At 44.2% G+C, this 18,656-nt stretch overlaps 4 non-coding genes across 4 annotated transcripts; all 4 read right to left on the reverse strand.

Moving 5' to 3' along the window:
* Positions 1-1,255: 1,255 nt before the first annotated feature.
* On the reverse strand, positions 1,256-1,362 carry LOC140430555 (U6 spliceosomal RNA). The gene has a single exon (XR_011949449.1). It is a non-coding gene; the product is annotated as a U6 spliceosomal RNA (small nuclear RNA).
* A 4,256-nt stretch (positions 1,363-5,618) lies between these two features.
* LOC140430560 (U6 spliceosomal RNA) lies at positions 5,619-5,725 on the reverse strand. Its single transcript, XR_011949450.1, has one exon. It is a non-coding gene; the product is annotated as a U6 spliceosomal RNA (small nuclear RNA).
* A 7,541-nt stretch (positions 5,726-13,266) lies between these two features.
* Positions 13,267-13,373, reverse strand: LOC140430564 (U6 spliceosomal RNA). Its single transcript, XR_011949454.1, has one exon. It is a non-coding gene; the product is annotated as a U6 spliceosomal RNA (small nuclear RNA).
* A 4,256-nt stretch (positions 13,374-17,629) lies between these two features.
* Positions 17,630-17,736, reverse strand: LOC140430569 (U6 spliceosomal RNA). The gene has a single exon (XR_011949457.1). It is a non-coding gene; the product is annotated as a U6 spliceosomal RNA (small nuclear RNA).
* Positions 17,737-18,656: the final 920 nt, after the last annotated feature.

The following is an 18,656-nucleotide window of genomic DNA, read 5'->3' on the forward strand; positions in this document are numbered from 1 at the left end:
TTCCACCACCTCCTCCGGTAGCGAGTTCCAGGCACCCACTACCCTCTGTGTAAAAAACTTGCCTCGTACACCTACTCTAAACATTGCCCCTCTCACCTTAAACCTATGCCCCCTAGTAATTGACCCCTCTACCCTGGGGAAAAGCCTCTGACTATCCACTCTGTCTATGCCCCTCATAATTTTGTAGACCTCCATCAGGTCACCCCTCAACCTCCGTCGTTCCAGTGAGAACAAACCGAGTTTATTCAACACTCATGCTGTCTTTATTTTCCTTTTTGTCACAATTGCCGCAGGGCACGAGAACAATCTGCATGAAGAATACTAAACAGCAATGGCAATTGCCTGGGCATCTATAAGACTTCCTTTGCCAGGCAAAAACGGATCATCAATGTACAAATCAACCTCATAGTTATTTTTATTGCTCACTGGTGTTCTCTTCGATGAGACACTGAATTGGGGATCCCCACATATGTCTATTTAGCTGACGTAAAATACCCCATGTCAAGAAGAGAAGGGAATTCTGCAAGAATACTTACCAAAATTACCTGGCGTTTCACCTCATTTGATGTGTCCGGAGTCTTACCGTGTGGTTAGTCTTCAAAAGTAACTCAATCGATCTGAAGGGCTTTGAGGATATTCTTGGTTATTGGATAATATCTTAGACAATCGTGTACTCATGCCAGCTGCCAAGATTCACAGAGAATCTCTCACCCCCACATCTCATGCAGTTAAACTGGTATTTATTTTCTCCCTACTTTTGGACAACAAGACACTCCCAGTTCTTCCTCTTTCTCTAAAGCTTATTTCACGCCTTCCACCAAATTATTAACACACCCTTCTCTTGTCTCCATTTCAGTATTTCATGATCTGGAGTCAATCCATTTGAAAACACTGTCTCCAGCAGAACACTGAGCTGCTGGTTTGATCCACAGCCTTGGTGTTGAGCAGCTTCTCCCTTGCACCCTTTCCCCAAATATCCACTTGTCTTTGCTGAGAATTATCAGCATTTTGTGTTTTTCTTCTCGATTGGCAGCATCCGCGATGTTTTGCAAAACAAGAAATAACGAATTAAAGTTTGAAATGACTGATTGAAAAGAGTCAAATCTGCAAGTTTAACAAGTGTGTGGATGAACAGTTTGAATTGAGAGCAGTGGGGAAGGAGGTGAGTAAAGATGCTGAATTGAATGGATGACTGGTGTTTGAATCAGAGGAAAGTGTGTGTGTGTTTTTGAGAAGGTGAAGTGTTTTGCTGGTGTAAAATATGGAACGCTTCACGAATTTGCGTGTCATCCTTGCGCAGGGGCCATGCTAATCTTCTCTGTATCGTTCCAATTTTAGTATATGTGCTGCCGAAGCGAGCACGATTAATTCAAGTCTCTGAATGTCTTATAAAAGGTCCTGTCCATCTGCTCTTTACAATCATACTAACTGTGTATGTTCGTTTCATCCCTGTCACATTGTCCTCTGTTTTCCGGGCATTGTACTGATTAACAGACACGTGAGCAGTTTGCTCTTTCGTTTTCCGATGCAAATATTAAATATCAGATTAGACTTGGCGAATTCTGGTCGCCCAGCTCTAAATGTAGATGAGCAACGTGGGCGGGGCTTCCGTTCGGCTTTGCACCTTCGGTGGACGGTGGGCTTGTGGCTGGGTGGGCGGGGCCTGTTGTTCGGGTGGGCGGGGCCTGTTGTTCGGGTGGGCGGGGCTTGTTCCTGGGTTGGGCCAGGTGGGCGGGGCAATGCTGCTACCTCCACCTGAGGTCAATCAGTCTCACCTTTTGCTCAGACATCAGGCCCAGGCCCACAAATTCAGCTGCCCTTTCCAACCAGATCCTCTCTGCACTCAGCAAAGCCTAAAGGCCCCTCCTGAACTCTGCAGTCCAGACTTCAAGAAAGTAGCTGGGGATTGACCACTTTCACAAAGATTTACCCAGAAAGTGGAGTTGATTGGGACAATGCTCATTGGAATTCAGAAGAATGAGTGGGGATCTCACAGAAACATATATAATAATGAACGGTGTAGATAAGATAGATGCAGGAAGGTTGTTTCCACTAGCGGGCAAAACCAGAACTAGGAGACTTTGCCTTAAAATAAGGGGGAGTAGATTTAGGACAGAGTTGAGGAGGAACCTCTTCACCCACAGCGTTATCATCCTGTGGAATTCCCTGCCTAGTGAAGCAGTTGATGCTACTTCGTTGAGTGTTTTTAGGCAAAGATAGATAGATTTTTGAACAGTAAAGTAATTAAGGGTTAAGGTGAGCTGACGGTTAAGTGGAGCTGAGTCCACAAAAAGATTAGCCATGATCTTACTGAATTGTGGAGCGGGCTCGAGGGCCAGGCGGCCTACTCCTTCACCTAGTTCTTATGTTCTTATGACTCAATGGGACGAATGGTCTTATAACCTCCTACTTTTTGTGCTCTCATCCTCCTCATAAATCCAAGGATTCCACATTCTTCTTGATGGACTGAATGGCTACATTCAATGATATTTATGATTTTTAAATTGCTTTCTCAACATGTTTACTATCTTCAAGAATTTGTGTACGATTACACCCACAGCTCCGTTCCCTGTTTAAAATCACCTCACCTCCTTCCCACAAAAGTGGATTACTTTTCTGCATGAACCTTTCATTTGCCAGGTGGAGTCTGCCATTTTTTCTCCTGGTTTGTTCCTATCTTCCTCATTATTTACTATATTTCACAGCATTGTATCAGCTGCAACTTTGAAATTATTGCTCTTTATATCCAAGTCCAATAAATGTCATTGATAGAGCAATGGCCCCAATGCTGATCCCTGGGGATACCGATGCATTTCAGATTGAAATAACACTTCACCATCACTGAGCCAGTCTTGTATCCATACAGCCACTGGTTCTTTAATCCCACAGACTTTACATTGACAAGTCAATGCGGTCCTGCACTTCATCAAATGCCTTTTGAAATGCCATATACAGGACATGAACCACGCTAATTGTATCTGCCGGTTTAGTTGCAATAAGTACTTGATCAAGTTAGTCAAACAAGGTTTGCCTTTCACAAATTCATGCTAATTTATTGCTGATATGTTTCCCAAAGCCAATTAATTGTTTTTCAGGTCATTGTCTCTGGAGGTCTCCCATTATTGAAATTGGACTGTAGTTGGTGGGTTCAGTGCCTTCTCTCCCCAGATCTGACCCAGTCATTTTCCCGAATCGCAGATCGCTTTCATACTTCTTCATACTCCATCCACCAGCAACGACCCCCACCCCCAATCTTGTGCTGTTCTCATTTCTCTCGCTCTCCACTGAGTGAGGAGCTGTTCCGAAGGCTTGGAAGTGTGTCCATGGAGTGCAGACTTTGAGGTACCTTTTCAGGAAGTCATTGACAGAAATGTGTTCGTTCTGTTCCTTTAAAATGCAAGATATAACAATTGCAACGTACAAGCAAAGTATTTCATATTAAACTAAATGCATCATTCTTATTTTCCTGTGGCAAGTTCCTTGGGCTGTCCATAAATACACTCGGAGTGAGCAATAAATCAGAAAATCGCAACTGTTACAGTGCAGGGTGAGACCACTTGTTCCGTCCTGTCTGCACTGGCTCTCTGATTGAGCACCTCACCGAGTTCCATTCTCTTGCCTTTTCCCCATAATTCTGCACATTATTTCCCTGTAACTCTGAACACTGGAGAGAAGGAATGGATATGGCATTCTGAAAGATTGCATTGTTCCCTACAGCCCTTGAAGGAATCATCAAGAATCCACTGTGTTTTTGCGATAGGTTATCTGCTCAAATGAAAGAAATATGTTTGTAAACATGAAAGTGCTTCAAGAACCAGGACACTCCAGTGGTATGTGGAGGGTGCATCTTACAGAATTAATGTTAGGTATAGATCTCATTCCTCAGAAACTGTCATTCTATCAATTAAATGGCAGCACTGATCATTTCTCAGAATACCTGAGATGATAACAGCATTTGTTTCTGATTCATAACTTAGTTCGGAAGCTATTTAAAGTAGCGGTTACTTATCCATCATCATTTGTAAATCCAAATGCTTTCTCCTGTATTCTCAATACTTGTAAAGTTTTTAATCTGTTTGTAGAGTATCTTACATTCCCAAGCTCTAAATAAGCCATCTTCAGTACATTTTACATCCAACTCCATCTCGGTTCCCCGTTTTGGGCCTGCTTGTCTTACCTCAAAGAAAAAAACAAAGAACAAAGAAATGTACAGCACAGGAACAGGCCCTTCGGCCCTCCAAACCCTTGCCGACCACGCTGCCCGACTAAACTACAATCTTCTACACTTCCTGGGTCCGTATCCCTCTATTCCCATCCTATTCATGTATTTGCCAAGATGCCCCTTAAATGTCACTATCGTCCCTGCTTCCACCACCTCCTCCGGTAGCGAGTTCCAGGCACCCACTACCCTCTGTGTAAAAAACTTGCCTCGTACACCTACTCTAAACATTGCCCCTCTCACCTTAAACCTATGCCCCCTAGTAATTGACCCCTCTACCCTGGGGAAAAGCCTCTGACTATCCACTCTGTCTATGCCCCTCATAATTTTGTAGACCTCCATCAGGTCACCCCTCAACCTCCGTCGTTCCAGTGAGAACAAACCGAGTTTATTCAACACTCATGCTGTCTTTATTTTCCTTTTTGTCACAATTGCCACAGGGCACGAGAACAATCTGCATGAAGAATACTAAACAGCAATGGCAATTGCCTGGGCATCTATAAGACTTCCTTTGCCAGGCAAAAACGGATCATCAATGTACAAATCAACCTCATAGTTATTTTTATTGCTCACTGGTGTTCTCTTCGATGAGACACTGAATTGGGGATCCCCACATATGTCTATTTAGCTGACGTAAAATATCCCATGTCAAGAAGAGAAGGGAATTCTGCAAGAATACTTACCAAAATTACCTGGCGTTTCACCTCATTTGATGTGTCCGGAGTCTTACCGTGTGGTTAGTCTTCAAAAGTAACTCAATCGATCTGAAGGGCTTTGAGGATATTCTTGGTTATTGGACAATATCTTAGACAATCGTGTACTCATGCCAGCTGCCAAGATTCACAGAGAATCTCTCACCCCCACATCTCATGCAGTTAAACTGGTATTTATTTTCTCCTCGCTTTTGGACAAGACACTCCCAGTTCTTCCTCTTTCTCTAAAGCTTATTTCACGCCTTCCACCAAATTATTAACACACCCTTCTCTTGTCTCCATTTCAGTATTTCATGATCTGGAGTCAATCCATTTGAAAACACTGTCTCCAGCAGAACACTGAGCTGCTGGTTTGATCCACAGCCTTGGTGTTGAGCAGCTTCTCCCTTGCACCCTTTCCCCAAATATCCACTTGTCTTTGCTGAGAATTATCAGCATTTTGTGTTTTTCTTCTCGATTGGCAGCATCCGCGATGTTTTGCAAAACAAGAAATAACGAATTAAAGTTTGAAATGACTGATTGAAAAGAGTCAAATCTGCAAGTTTAACAAGTGTGTGGATGAACAGTTTGAATTGAGAGCAGTGGGGAAGGAGGTGAGTAAAGATGCTGAATTGAATGGATGACTGGTGTTTGAATCAGAGGAAAGTGTGTGTGTGTTTTTGAGAAGGTGAAGTGTTTTGCTGGTGTAAAATATGGAACGCTTCACGAATTTGCGTGTCATCCTTGCGCAGGGGCCATGCTAATCTTCTCTGTATCGTTCCAATTTTAGTATATGTGCTGCCGAAGCGAGCACGATTAATTCAAGTCTCTGAATGTCTTATAAAAGGTCCTGTCCATCTGCTCTTTACAATCATACTAACTGTGTATGTTCGTTTCATCCCTGTCACATTGTCCTCTGTTTTCCGGGCATTGTACTGATTAACAGACACGTGAGCAGTTTGCTCTTTCGTTTTCCGATGCAAATATTAAATATCAGATTAGACTTGGCGAATTCTGGTCGCCCAGCTCTAAATGTAGATGAGCAACGTGGGCGGGGCTTCCGTTCGGCTTTGCACCTTCGGTGGACGGTGGGCTTGTGGCTGGGTGGGCGGGGCCTGTTGTTCGGGTGGGCGGGGCCTGTTGTTCGGGTGGGCGGGGCTTGTTCCTGGGTTGGGCCAGGTGGGCGGGGCAATGCTGCTACCTCCACCTGAGGTCAATCAGTCTCACCTTTTGCTCAGACATCAGGCCCAGGCCCACAAATTCAGCTGCCCTTTCCAACCAGATCCTCTCTGCACTCAGCAAAGCCTAAAGGCCCCTCCTGAACTCTGCAGTCCAGACTTCAAGAAAGTAGCTGGGGATTGACCACTTTCACAAAGATTTACCCAGAAAGTGGAGTTGATTGGGACAATGCTCATTGGAATTCAGAAGAATGAGTGGGGATCTCACAGAAACATATATAATAATGAACGGTGTAGATAAGATAGATGCAGGAAGGTTGTTTCCACTAGCGGGCAAAACCAGAACTAGGAGACTTTGCCTTAAAATAAGGGGGAGTAGATTTAGGACAGAGTTGAGGAGGAACCTCTTCACCCACAGCGTTATCATCCTGTGGAATTCCCTGCCTAGTGAAGCAGTTGATGCTACTTCGTTGAGTGTTTTTAGGCAAAGATAGATAGATTTTTGAACAGTAAAGTAATTAAGGGTTAAGGTGAGCTGACGGTTAAGTGGAGCTGAGTCCACAAAAAGATTAGCCATGATCTTACTGAATTGTGGCCTCGTCAAAAAGAAAAAGGAGGCATTTGTCAGGGCTAAAAGGCTGGGAACAGACGAAGCCTGTGTGGCATATAAGGAAAGTAGGAAGGAACTTAAGCAAGGAGTCAGGAGGGCTAGAAGGGGTCATGAAAAGTCATTGGCAAATAGGGTTAAGGAAAATCCCAAGGCTTTTTACACGTACATAAAAAGCAAGAGGGTAGCCAGGGAAAGGGTTGGCCCACTGAAGGATAGGCAAGGGAATCTATGTGTGGAGCCAGAGGAAATGGGGGAGGTACTAAATGAATACTTTGCATCAGTATTCACCAAAGAGAAGGAATTGGTAGATGTTGAGTCCGGAGAAGGGGGTGTAGATAGCCTGGGTCACATTGTCATCCAAAAAGACGAGGTGTTGGGTGTCTTAAAAAATATTAAGGTAGATAAGTCCCCAGGGCCTGATGGGATCTACCCCAGAATACTGAAGGAGGCTGGAGAGGAAATTGCTGAGGCCTTGACAGAAATCTTTGGATCCTCGCTGTCTTCAGGGGATGTCCCGGAGGACTGGAGAATAGCCAATGTTGTTCCTCTGTTTAAGAAGGGCAGCAAGGATAATCCCGGGAACTACAGGCCGGTGAGCCTTACTTCAGTGGTAGGGAAATTACTGGAGAGAATTCTTCGAGACAGGATCTACTTTACTAACTTGATCGAGTTTTTCGAGGAGGTCACTAAGATGATTGATGCAGGTAGGGCAGTAGATGTTGTCTATATGGACTTCAGTAAGGCCTTTGACAAGGTCCCTCATGGTAGACTAGTACAAAAGGTGAAGTCACACGGGATCAGGGGTGAACTGGCAAGGTGGATACAGAACTGGCTAGGCCATAGAAGGCAGAGGGTAGCAATGGAGGGATGCTTTTCTAATTGGAGGGCTGTGACCAGTGGTGTTCCACAGGGATCAGTGCTGGGACCTTTGCTCTTTGTAGTATATATAAATGATTTGGAGGAAAATGTAACTGGTCTGATTAGTAAGTTTGCAGACGACACAAAGGTTGGTGGAATTGCGGATAGCGATGAGGACTGTCTGAGGATACAGCAGGATTTAGATTGTCTGGAGACTTGGGCGGAGAGATGGCAGATGGAGTTTAACCTGGACAAATGTGAGGTAATGCATTTTGGAAGGGCTAATGCAGGTAGGGAATATACAGTGAATGGTAGAACCCTCAGGAGTATTGAAAGTCAAAGAGATCTAGGAGTACAGGTCCACAGATCACTGAAAGGGGCTACACAGGTGGAGAAGGTAGTCAAGAAGGCATACGGCATGCTTGCCTTCATTGGCCGGGGCATTGAGTATAAGAATTGGCAAGTCATGTTGCAGCTGTATAGAACCTTAGTTAGGCCACACTTGGAGTATAGTGTTCAATTCTGGTCGCCACACTACCAGAAGGATGTGGAGGCTTTAGAGAGGGTGCAGAAGAGATTTACCAGAATGTTGCCTGGTATGGAGGGCATAAGCTATGAGGAGCGATTGAATAAACTCGGTTTGTTCTCACTGGAACGAAGGAGGTTGAGGGGCGACCTGATAGAGGTATACAAAATTATGAGGGGCATAGACAGAGTGGATAGTCAGAGGCTTTTCCCCAGGGTAGAGGGGTCAATTACTAGGGGGCATAGGTTTAAGGTGAGAGGGGCAAAGTTTAGAGTAGATGTACGAGGCAAGTTTTTTACGCAGAGGGTAGTGGGTGCCTGGAACTCACTACCGGAGGAGGTAGTGGAGGCAGGGACGATAGGGACATTTAAGGGGCATCTTGACAAATATATGAATAGGATGGGAATAGAAGGATACGGACCCAGGAAGTGTAGAAGATTGTAGTTTAGTCGGGCAGTATGGTCGGCACGGGCTTGGAGGGCCGAAGGGCCTGTTCCTGTGCTGTACATTTCTTTGTTCTTTGTTCTTTGTACTCCCATTTGGAAGCAAATGGACGTATTAGTGAGAGGCAGCACGGTTTTGTGAAGGGGAGGTCGTGTCTCACTAACTTGATAGAGTTTTTCGAGGAGGTCACTAAGATGATTGATGCAGGTAGGGCAGTAGATGTTGTCTATATGGACTTCAGTAAGGCCTTTGACAAGGTCCCTCATGGTAGACTAGTACAAAAGGTGAAGTCACACGGGATCAGGGGTGAACTGGCAAGGTGGATACAGAACTGGCTAGGCCATAGAAGACAGAGGGTAGCAATGGAGGGATGCTTTTCTAATTGGAGGGCTGTGACCAGTGGTGTTCCACAGGGATCAGTGCTGGGACCTTTGCTCTTTGTAGTATATATAAATGATTTGGAGGAAAATGTAACTGGTCTGATTAGTAAGTTTGCAGACGACACAAAGGTTGGTGGAATTGCGGATAGCGATGAGGACTGTCTGAGGATACAGCAGGATTTAGATTGTCTGGAGACTTGGGCGGAGAGATGGCAGATGGAGTTTAATCCGGACAAATGTGAGGTAATGCATTTTGGAAGGGCTAATGCAGGTAGGGAATATACAGTGAATGGTAGAACCCTCAAGAGTATTGAAAGTCAAAGAGATCTAGGAGTACAGGTCCACAGGTCATTGAAAGGGGCAACACAGGTGGAGAAGGTAGTCAAGAAGGCATACGGCATGCTTGCCTTCATTGGCCGGGGCATTGAGTATAAGAATTGGCAAGTCATGTTGCAGCTGTATAGAACCTTCGTTAGGCCACACTTGGAGTATAGTGTTCAATTCTGGTCGCCACACTACCAGAAGGATGTGGAGGCTTTAGAGAGGGTGCAGAAGAGATTTACCAGAATGTTGCCTGGTATGGAGGGCATAAGCTATGAGGAGCGATTGAATAAACTCGGTTTGTTCTCACTGGAACGAAGGAGGTTGAGGGGCGACCTGATAGAGGTATACAAAATTATGAGGGGCATAGACAGAGTGGATAGTCAGAGGCTTTTCCCCAGGGTAGAGGGGTCAATTACTAGGGGGCATAGGTTTAAGGTGAGAGGGGCAAGGTTTAGAGTAGATGTACGAGGCAAGTTTTTTACGCAGAGGGTAGTGGGTGCCTGGAACTCACTACCGGAGGAGGTAGTGGAAGCAGGGACGATAGGGACATTTAAGGGGCATCTTGACAAATATATGAATAGGATGGGAATAGAAGGATACGGACCCAGGAAGTGTAGAAGATTGTAGTTTAGTCGGGCAGTATGGTCAGCACGGGCTTGGAGGGCCGAAGGGCCTGTTCCTGTGCTGTACATTTCTTTGTTCTTTGTTCTTTGTGGAGCGGGCTCGAGGGCCAGGCGGCCTACTCCTTCACCTAGTTCTTATGTTCTTATGACTCAATGGGACGAATGGCCCAATTCTGCTCCTATGGTCTTATAACCTCCTACTTTTTGTGCTCTCATCCTCCTCATAAATCCAAGGATTCCACATTCTTCTTGATGGACTGAATGGCTACATTCAATGATATTTATGATTTTTAAATTGCTTTCTCAACATGTTTACTATCTTCAAGAAATTGTGTACGATTACACCCACAGCTCCGTTCCCTGTTTAAAATCACCTCACCTCCTTCCCACAAAAGTGGATTACTTTTCTGCGTGAACCTTTCATCTGCCAGGTGGAGTCTGCCATTTTTTCTCCTGGTTTGTTCCTATCTTCCTCATTCTTTACTATATTTCACAGCATTGTATCAGCTGCAACTTTGAAATTATTGTTCTTTATATCCAAGTCCAATAAATGTCATTGATAGAGCAATGGCCCCAATGCTGATCCCTGGGGATACCGATGCATTTCAGATTGAAATAACACTTCACCATCACTGAGCCAGTCTTGTATCCATACAGCCACTGGTTCTTTAATCCCACAGACTTTACATTGACAAGTCAATGCGGTCCTGCACTTCATCAAATGCCTTTTGAAATGCCATATACAGGACATGAACCACGCTAATTGTATCTGCCGGTTTAGTTGCAATAAGTACTTGATCAAGTTAGTCAAACAAGGTTTGCCTTTCACAAATTCATGCTAATTTATTGCTGATATGTTTCCCAAAGCCAATTAATTGTTTTTCAGGTCATTGTCTCTGGAGGTCTCCCATTATTGAAATTGGACTGTAGTTGGTGGGTTCAGTGCCTTCTCTCCCCAGATCTGACCCAGTCATTTTCCCGAATCGCAGATCGCTTTCATACTTCTTCATACTCCATCCACCAGCAACGACCCCCACCCCCAATCTTGTGCTGTTCTAATTTCTCTCGCTCTCCACTGAGTGAGGAGCTGTTCCGAAGGCTTGGAAGTGTGTCCATGGAGTGCAGACTTTGAGGTACCTTTTCAGGAAGTCATTGACAGAAATGTGTTCGTTCTGTTCCTTTAAAATGCAAGATATAACAATTGCAACGTACAAGCAAAGTATTTCATATTAAACTAAATGCATCATTCTTATTTTCCTGTGGCAAGTTCCTTGGGCTGTCCATAAATACACTCGGAGTGAGCAATAAATCAGAAAATCGCAACTGTTACAGTGCAGGGTGAGACCACTTGTTCCGTCCTGTCTGCACTGGCTCTCTGATTGAGCACCTCACCGAGTTCCATTCTCTTGCCTTTTCCCCATAATTCTGCACATTATTTCCCTGTAACTCTGGACACTGGAGAGAAGGAATGGATATGGCATTCTGAAAGATTGCATTGTTCCCTACAGCCCTTGAAGGAATCATCAAGAATCCACTGTGTTTTTGCGATAGGTTATCTGCTCAAATGAAAGAAATATGTTTGTAAACATGAAAGTGCTTCAAGAACCAGGACACTCCAGTGGTATGTGGAGGGTGCATCTTACAGAATTAATGTTAGGTATAGATCTCATTCCTCAGAAACTGTCATTCTATCAATTAAATGGCAGCACTGATCATTTCTCAGAATACCTGAGATGATAACAGCATTTGTTTCTGATTCATAACTTAGTTCGGAAGCTATTTAAAGTAGCGGTTACTTATCCATCATCATTTGTAAATCCAAATGCTTTCTCCTGTATTCTCAATACTTGTAAAGTTTTTAATCTGTTTGTAGAGTATCTTACATTCCCAAGCTCTAAATAAGCCATCTTCAGTACATTTTACATCCAACTCCATCTCGGTTCCCCGTTTTGGGCCTGCTTGTCTTACCTCAAAGAAAAAAACAAAGAACAAAGAAATGTACAGCACAGGAACAGGCCCTTCGGCCCTCCAAACCCTTGCCGACCACGCTGCCCGACTAAACTACAATCTTCTACACTTCCTGGGTCCGTATCCCTCTATTCCCATCCTATTCATGTATTTGCCAAGATGCCCCTTAAATGTCACTATCGTCCCTGCTTCCACCACCTCCTCCGGTAGCGAGTTCCAGGCACCCACTACCCTCTGTGTAAAAAACTTGCCTCGTACACCTACTCTAAACATTGCCCCTCTCACCTTAAACCTATGCCCCCTAGTAATTGACCCCTCTACCCTGGGGAAAAGCCTCTGACTATCCACTCTGTCTATGCCCCTCATAATTTTGTAGACCTCCATCAGGTCACCCCTCAACCTCCGTCGTTCCAGTGAGAACAAACCGAGTTTATTCAACACTCATGCTGTCTTTATTTTCCTTTTTGTCACAATTGCCGCAGGGCACGAGAACAATCTGCATGAAGAATACTAAACAGCAATGGCAATTGCCTGGGCATCTATAAGACTTCCTTTGCCAGGCAAAAACGGATCATCAATGTACAAATCAACCTCATAGTTATTTTTATTGCTCACTGGTGTTCTCTTCGATGAGACACTGAATTGGGGATCCCCACATATGTCTATTTAGCTGACGTAAAATACCCCATGTCAAGAAGAGAAGGGAATTCTGCAAGAATACTTACCAAAATTACCTGGCGTTTCACCTCATTTGATGTGTCCGGAGTCTTACCGTGTGGTTAGTCTTCAAAAGTAACTCAATCGATCTGAAGGGCTTTGAGGATATTCTTGGTTATTGGATAATATCTTAGACAATCGTGTACTCATGCCAGCTGCCAAGATTCACAGAGAATCTCTCACCCCCACATCTCATGCAGTTAAACTGGTATTTATTTTCTCCCTACTTTTGGACAACAAGACACTCCCAGTTCTTCCTCTTTCTCTAAAGCTTATTTCACGCCTTCCACCAAATTATTAACACACCCTTCTCTTGTCTCCATTTCAGTATTTCATGATCTGGAGTCAATCCATTTGAAAACACTGTCTCCAGCAGAACACTGAGCTGCTGGTTTGATCCACAGCCTTGGTGTTGAGCAGCTTCTCCCTTGCACCCTTTCCCCAAATATCCACTTGTCTTTGCTGAGAATTATCAGCATTTTGTGTTTTTCTTCTCGATTGGCAGCATCCGCGATGTTTTGCAAAACAAGAAATAACGAATTAAAGTTTGAAATGACTGATTGAAAAGAGTCAAATCTGCAAGTTTAACAAGTGTGTGGATGAACAGTTTGAATTGAGAGCAGTGGGGAAGGAGGTGAGTAAAGATGCTGAATTGAATGGATGACTGGTGTTTGAATCAGAGGAAAGTGTGTGTGTGTTTTTGAGAAGGTGAAGTGTTTTGCTGGTGTAAAATATGGAACGCTTCACGAATTTGCGTGTCATCCTTGCGCAGGGGCCATGCTAATCTTCTCTGTATCGTTCCAATTTTAGTATATGTGCTGCCGAAGCGAGCACGATTAATTCAAGTCTCTGAATGTCTTATAAAAGGTCCTGTCCATCTGCTCTTTACAATCATACTAACTGTGTATGTTCGTTTCATCCCTGTCACATTGTCCTCTGTTTTCCGGGCATTGTACTGATTAACAGACACGTGAGCAGTTTGCTCTTTCGTTTTCCGATGCAAATATTAAATATCAGATTAGACTTGGCGAATTCTGGTCGCCCAGCTCTAAATGTAGATGAGCAACGTGGGCGGGGCTTCCGTTCGGCTTTGCACCTTCGGTGGACGGTGGGCTTGTGGCTGGGTGGGCGGGGCCTGTTGTTCGGGTGGGCGGGGCCTGTTGTTCGGGTGGGCGGGGCTTGTTCCTGGGTTGGGCCAGGTGGGCGGGGCAATGCTGCTACCTCCACCTGAGGTCAATCAGTCTCACCTTTTGCTCAGACATCAGGCCCAGGCCCACAAATTCAGCTGCCCTTTCCAACCAGATCCTCTCTGCACTCAGCAAAGCCTAAAGGCCCCTCCTGAACTCTGCAGTCCAGACTTCAAGAAAGTAGCTGGGGATTGACCACTTTCACAAAGATTTACCCAGAAAGTGGAGTTGATTGGGACAATGCTCATTGGAATTCAGAAGAATGAGTGGGGATCTCACAGAAACATATATAATAATGAACGGTGTAGATAAGATAGATGCAGGAAGGTTGTTTCCACTAGCGGGCAAAACCAGAACTAGGAGACTTTGCCTTAAAATAAGGGGGAGTAGATTTAGGACAGAGTTGAGGAGGAACCTCTTCACCCACAGCGTTATCATCCTGTGGAATTCCCTGCCTAGTGAAGCAGTTGATGCTACTTCGTTGAGTGTTTTTAGGCAAAGATAGATAGATTTTTGAACAGTAAAGTAATTAAGGGTTAAGGTGAGCTGACGGTTAAGTGGAGCTGAGTCCACAAAAAGATTAGCCATGATCTTACTGAATTGTGGAGCGGGCTCGAGGGCCAGGCGGCCTACTCCTTCACCTAGTTCTTATGTTCTTATGACTCAATGGGACGAATGGTCTTATAACCTCCTACTTTTTGTGCTCTCATCCTCCTCATAAATCCAAGGATTCCACATTCTTCTTGATGGACTGAATGGCTACATTCAATGATATTTATGATTTTTAAATTGCTTTCTCAACATGTTTACTATCTTCAAGAATTTGTGTACGATTACACCCACAGCTCCGTTCCCTGTTTAAAATCACCTCACCTCCTTCCCACAAAAGTGGATTACTTTTCTGCATGAACCTTTCATTTGCCAGGTGGAGTCTGCCATTTTTTCTCCTGGTTTGTTCCTATCTTCCTCATTATTTACTATATTTCACAGCATTGTATCAGCTGCAACTTTGAAATTATTGCTCTTTATATCCAAGTCCAATAAATGTCATTGATAGAGCAATGGCCCCAATGCTGATCCCTGGGGATACCGATGCATTTCAGATTGAAATAACACTTCACCATCACTGAGCCAGTCTTGTATCCATACAGCCACTGGTTCTTTAATCCCACAGACTTTACATTGACAAGTCAATGCGGTCCTGCACTTCATCAAATGCCTTTTGAAATGCCATATACAGGACATGAACCACGCTAATTGTATCTGCCGGTTTAGTTGCAATAAGTACTTGATCAAGTTAGTCAAACAAGGTTTGCCTTTCACAAATTCATGCTAATTTATTGCTGATATGTTTCCCAAAGCCAATTAATTGTTTTTCAGGTCATTGTCTCTGGAGGTCTCCCATTATTGAAATTGGACTGTAGTTGGTGGGTTCAGTGCCTTCTCTCCCCAGATCTGACCCAGTCATTTTCCCGAATCGCAGATCGCTTTCATACTTCTTCATACTCCATCCACCAGCAACGACCCCCACCCCCAATCTTGTGCTGTTCTCATTTCTCTCGCTCTCCACTGAGTGAGGAGCTGTTCCGAAGGCTTGGAAGTGTGTCCATGGAGTGCAGACTTTGAGGTACCTTTTCAGGAAGTCATTGACAGAAATGTGTTCGTTCTGTTCCTTTAAAATGCAAGATATAACAATTGCAACGTACAAGCAAAGTATTTCATATTAAACTAAATGCATCATTCTTATTTTCCTGTGGCAAGTTCCTTGGGCTGTCCATAAATACACTCGGAGTGAGCAATAAATCAGAAAATCGCAACTGTTACAGTGCAGGGTGAGACCACTTGTTCCGTCCTGTCTGCACTGGCTCTCTGATTGAGCACCTCACCGAGTTCCATTCTCTTGCCTTTTCCCCATAATTCTGCACATTATTTCCCTGTAACTCTGAACACTGGAGAGAAGGAATGGATATGGCATTCTGAAAGATTGCATTGTTCCCTACAGCCCTTGAAGGAATCATCAAGAATCCACTGTGTTTTTGCGATAGGTTATCTGCTCAAATGAAAGAAATATGTTTGTAAACATGAAAGTGCTTCAAGAACCAGGACACTCCAGTGGTATGTGGAGGGTGCATCTTACAGAATTAATGTTAGGTATAGATCTCATTCCTCAGAAACTGTCATTCTATCAATTAAATGGCAGCACTGATCATTTCTCAGAATACCTGAGATGATAACAGCATTTGTTTCTGATTCATAACTTAGTTCGGAAGCTATTTAAAGTAGCGGTTACTTATCCATCATCATTTGTAAATCCAAATGCTTTCTCCTGTATTCTCAATACTTGTAAAGTTTTTAATCTGTTTGTAGAGTATCTTACATTCCCAAGCTCTAAATAAGCCATCTTCAGTACATTTTACATCCAACTCCATCTCGGTTCCCCGTTTTGGGCCTGCTTGTCTTACCTCAAAGAAAAAAACAAAGAACAAAGAAATGTACAGCACAGGAACAGGCCCTTCGGCCCTCCAAACCCTTGCCGACCACGCTGCCCGACTAAACTACAATCTTCTACACTTCCTGGGTCCGTATCCCTCTATTCCCATCCTATTCATGTATTTGCCAAGATGCCCCTTAAATGTCACTATCGTCCCTGCTTCCACCACCTCCTCCGGTAGCGAGTTCCAGGCACCCACTACCCTCTGTGTAAAAAACTTGCCTCGTACACCTACTCTAAACATTGCCCCTCTCACCTTAAACCTATGCCCCCTAGTAATTGACCCCTCTACCCTGGGGAAAAGCCTCTGACTATCCACTCTGTCTATGCCCCTCATAATTTTGTAGACCTCCATCAGGTCACCCCTCAACCTCCGTCGTTCCAGTGAGAACAAACCGAGTTTATTCAACACTCATGCTGTCTTTATTTTCCTTTTTGTCACAATTGCCACAGGGCACGAGAACAATCTGCATGAAGAATACTAAACAGCAATGGCAATTGCCTGGGCATCTATAAGACTTCCTTTGCCAGGCAAAAACGGATCATCAATGTACAAATCAACCTCATAGTTATTTTTATTGCTCACTGGTGTTCTCTTCGATGAGACACTGAATTGGGGATCCCCACATATGTCTATTTAGCTGACGTAAAATATCCCATGTCAAGAAGAGAAGGGAATTCTGCAAGAATACTTACCAAAATTACCTGGCGTTTCACCTCATTTGATGTGTCCGGAGTCTTACCGTGTGGTTAGTCTTCAAAAGTAACTCAATCGATCTGAAGGGCTTTGAGGATATTCTTGGTTATTGGACAATATCTTAGACAATCGTGTACTCATGCCAGCTGCCAAGATTCACAGAGAATCTCTCACCCCCACATCTCATGCAGTTAAACTGGTATTTATTTTCTCCTCGCTTTTGGACAAGACACTCCCAGTTCTTCCTCTTTCTCTAAAGCTTATTTCACGCCTTCCACCAAATTATTAACACACCCTTCTCTTGTCTCCATTTCAGTATTTCATGATCTGGAGTCAATCCATTTGAAAACACTGTCTCCAGCAGAACACTGAGCTGCTGGTTTGATCCACAGCCTTGGTGTTGAGCAGCTTCTCCCTTGCACCCTTTCCCCAAATATCCACTTGTCTTTGCTGAGAATTATCAGCATTTTGTGTTTTTCTACTCGATTGGCAGCATCCGCGATGTTTTGCAAAACAAGAAATAACGAATTAAAGTTTGAAATGACTGATTGAAAAGAGTCAAATCTGCAAGTTTAACAAGTGTGTGGATGAACAGTTTGAATTGAGAGCAGTGGGGAAGGAGGTGAGTAAAGATGCTGAATTGAATGGATGACTGGTGTTTGAATCAGAGGAAAGTGTGTGTGTGTTTTTGAGAAGGTGAAGTGTTTTGCTGGTGTAAAATATGGAACGCTTCACGAATTTGCGTGTCATCCTTGCGCAGGGGCCATGCTAATCTTCTCTGTATCGTTCCAATTTTAGTATAAGTGCTGCCGAAGCGAGCACGATTAATTCAAGTCTCTGAATGTCTTATAAAAGGTCCTGTCCATCTGCTCTTTACAATCATACTAACTGTGTATGTTCGTTTCATCCCTGTCACATTGTCCTCTGTTTTCCGGGCATTGTACTGATTAACAGACACGTGAGCAGTTTGCTCTTTCGTTTTCCCATGCAGATGTTAAATATCAGATTAGACTTGGCGAATTCTGGTCGCCCAGCTCTAAATGTAGATGAGCAACGTGGGCGGGGCTTCCGTTCGGCTTTGCACCTTCGGTGGACGGTGGGCTTGTGGCTGGGTGGGCGGGGCCTGTTGTTCGGGTGGGCGGGGCCTGTTGTTCGGGTGGGCGGGGCTTGTTCCTGGGTTGGGCCAGGTGGGCGGGGCAATGCTGCTACCTCCACCTGAGGTCAATCAGTCTCACCTTTTGCTCAGACATCAGGCCCAGGCCCACAAATTCAGCTGCCCTTTCCAACCAGATCCTCTCTGCACTCAGCAAAGCCTAAAGGCCCCTCCTGAACTCTGCAGTCCAGACTTCAAGAAAGTAGCTGGGGATTGACCACTTTCACAAAGATTTACCCAGAAAGTGGAGTTGATTGGGACAATGCTCATTGGAATTCAGAAGAATGAGTGGGGATCTCACAGAAACATATATAATAATGAACGGTGTAGATAAGATAGATGCAGGAAGGTTGTTTCCACTAGCGGGCAAAACCAGAACTAGGAGACTTTGCCTTAAAATAAGGGGGAGTAGATTTAGGACAGAGTTGAGGAGGAACCTCTTCACCCACAGCGTTATCATCCTGTGGAATTCCCTGCCTAGTGAAGCAGTTGATGCTACTTCGTTGAGTGTTTTTAGGCAAAGATAGATAGATTTTTGAACAGTAAAGTAATTAAGGGTTAAGGTGAGCTGACGGTTAAGTGGAGCTGA

This window comes from Scyliorhinus torazame, chromosome 1 (genome assembly GCF_047496885.1).
Source record: "Scyliorhinus torazame isolate Kashiwa2021f chromosome 1, sScyTor2.1, whole genome shotgun sequence".
NCBI lineage: Eukaryota > Metazoa > Chordata > Chondrichthyes > Carcharhiniformes > Scyliorhinidae > Scyliorhinus > Scyliorhinus torazame.